Genomic DNA, 2,483 nt, shown 5'->3' with positions numbered 1-2,483 from the left:
ATTGCATATGAAAAAACTTGTGAAAGCTCTATGTGGTATTTTGCTTCAGTGCAGGGTTTTTAAATTTTTTTTTTTTTTTTTTTTTTAGGTAGGGAGATATAAAAGATCGTTTGATTCTGTCTTCTCCAATTTGGCAATTCAGGTGCAATTTGTTTTATGCTTAGTTTCTCTGTCTCTCTATCAGCTTAAAGTGAAGTCGCTCAGTCTGTCCGACTCTTTGCGACCCCATAGACTGTAGCCTACCAAGCTCCTCCCTCCATGGGATTCTCCAGGCAAGAGTACTGGAGTGGGTTGTCATTTTCCTTCTCCAGGGAATCTTCCTGATGCAGGGATCGAACCTGGGCCTCCCGCATTCCAGGCGGATGCTTTAACCTCTAAGCCACCAGGGAAGCAAGACCTGACGTTTATTGAAAGGAAACTGCAAACAGAAATTTTGGCTCACTTCTTTAAGGTTTCATTCCTTCTGAAATCCTGGTTCTTCAATTTCACCCTTTCTTGCCAATTCTGAAATCTAGCCTCTGTCTCCCCTACCTCGGGACACTCAGATGCCCCAAGATGCTACTTTATACTTGGTGTCTATCTGCAGACATGGATATTGGCAAATCCCTGCAGCTGCCACTTATTTTGAGTGGTCCTATACTAAAGAGGAGAGTTAAACACAAACCACTGTTATAGGCCACTCCTGGTACCGATTTTTTTTTTTTTTTAATGTACAAGGCAAGAATTTCAGAATACCAGAAGAGATACATCAGACATGCCTTTTAAGGTGAATTTTAAAGGAAGACTCAGGTCTGAGAGAATGAGATCTCTTGAGTGGGTACTGCATGAGACATCTTTTAGGGACTGTTCTCTCTTGTAATAGTTCCATGAACACAGCAAGGGAGAAATCCTAGGTACAAGTAACACTCAACTTATGAAAACTCAAATGTGTGAATTCCAGGAGTTATTTATACTTGGTTTTACTATTCCAAGTCAAAACACAACTTACCAATCAGAAGTCACTTTTACCATAAGCAGTTTGCCTAGTAACACAGGTGATAGTCCATCTTTATCAAATTTCTAGTAAAATATGAAAGTTTAACCCAAACTCAATCTCCCACAGAGAAAGAGAAAGAGATCTTGAAATCTTTTATTCATGTAAACTGGTGAGTGAGTGAGTGAAGTTGCTCAGTCGTGTCCGACTCTTTGTAATCCCATGGACTATAGCCGACCAGGCTCCTCCATCCATGGAATTTTCCAGGCAAGAGTCCTGGAGTGGGTTGCCATTTCCTTCTCCAGAGGATCTTCCCAACCTAGGGATCGAACCCAGGTCTCCCACATTGCAGGAGATGCTTTACCATCTGAACCACCAGGGAAGCCCATGTAAACTGGTATAAAACTAGAAATTGATTTGGGCTTTACTGCAGTGTGCCACCCTTTTCTATGGACATCAAAGTTTAATGTCATGATTGTTTTCAGTGTCTTCAAGCAGTTGGTTTACATATTTTATGCAACTGTTGATGTACTTAGCTAGGGTGTTAGTGTGATAGAATTTTTCTACTTCCTCCAGAGGTAGAAGTGAGTCAAAAACGTTAAAGTTGTATATACGTTAGCTTTTATTATTTCCTTTTTTGGCTTCAAAGAGATTTACAAAGGTCATGACCCTAGGAGCTGTAAGCTATTTATATTTAGTGGAAACTTTGAACAGATTGCAAATTGCAAAATAGTCTTGTGTATACATCTGAGGATATTTCAGTGGGAGTTGCAAGGGAAATGATGATACTCGAGCTTCTAAAGAGAAGAAAATTAACAGTGTACATCATTACTCTCTAGAGACCACTTTATGTAGAAAAAAAATAGCAAACTGTTATATATATGTTCTGTTAAATTCAAATTATTAGTGTTCTCTGTATCTGTGAAAAGATCATATCAGAAAATTAGAAAATCAGTCATTATAGCAAATTTGGTACAATTTTTCATATATTTTTATTTACCTCCAGGAAGAAACAGATAAGAAAAACTAAAGTAAGGGAGTAAAATATATAAATCACCTAAAAAGTCAATTTATAATATTTTAAGAATATCCAGAATCAAAGAGGTAGAAACATCTACTATAATTCTATGCTAAATCCATAAATTAGAAGTTGGTGGTAATTCAAGAACCGAAATTTGCCTTTCTTAGTCATCAAAGTATTACTTAAGAATTCAGCAGTGTTAACAGTTGCAGATTGCTCAGATTTTTCTTGGAAGAGATACTTATGGGACTTAAAATAGTTTATCTGAAAGTAACAGATTCTTACTAATTCCTTCTGTCATGAGAAACGATGCTCTATTATATAGAAATCTTTTAAAACTTTGGATGATGTGCATGATCCATACATAAGAAGTTTTAGTGTCAAAAATATAATAAAATGAACACATCAATTTTCACCTTAAACAATGAAGAGAGGATTAAGTAAAGTATGCATGTTTTGATTTTTACGTTAAAAATAACTTTTTTTGAT

At 36.4% G+C, this 2,483-nt stretch overlaps 1 non-coding gene across 1 annotated transcript; it reads right to left on the bottom strand.

Moving 5' to 3' along the window:
- On the bottom strand, positions 317-389 carry TRNAS-GGA. The gene has a single exon. It is a non-coding gene; the product is annotated as a tRNA-Ser (tRNA).

This window comes from Capra hircus, chromosome 9, assembly GCF_001704415.2.
Source record: "Capra hircus breed San Clemente chromosome 9, ASM170441v1, whole genome shotgun sequence".
In the NCBI taxonomy this organism is placed as follows: Eukaryota; Metazoa; Chordata; class Mammalia; order Artiodactyla; family Bovidae; genus Capra; species Capra hircus.
Note: the sequence above shows the minus strand (reverse complement) of the source record. Positions and strands in the feature narration are given on the sequence as shown.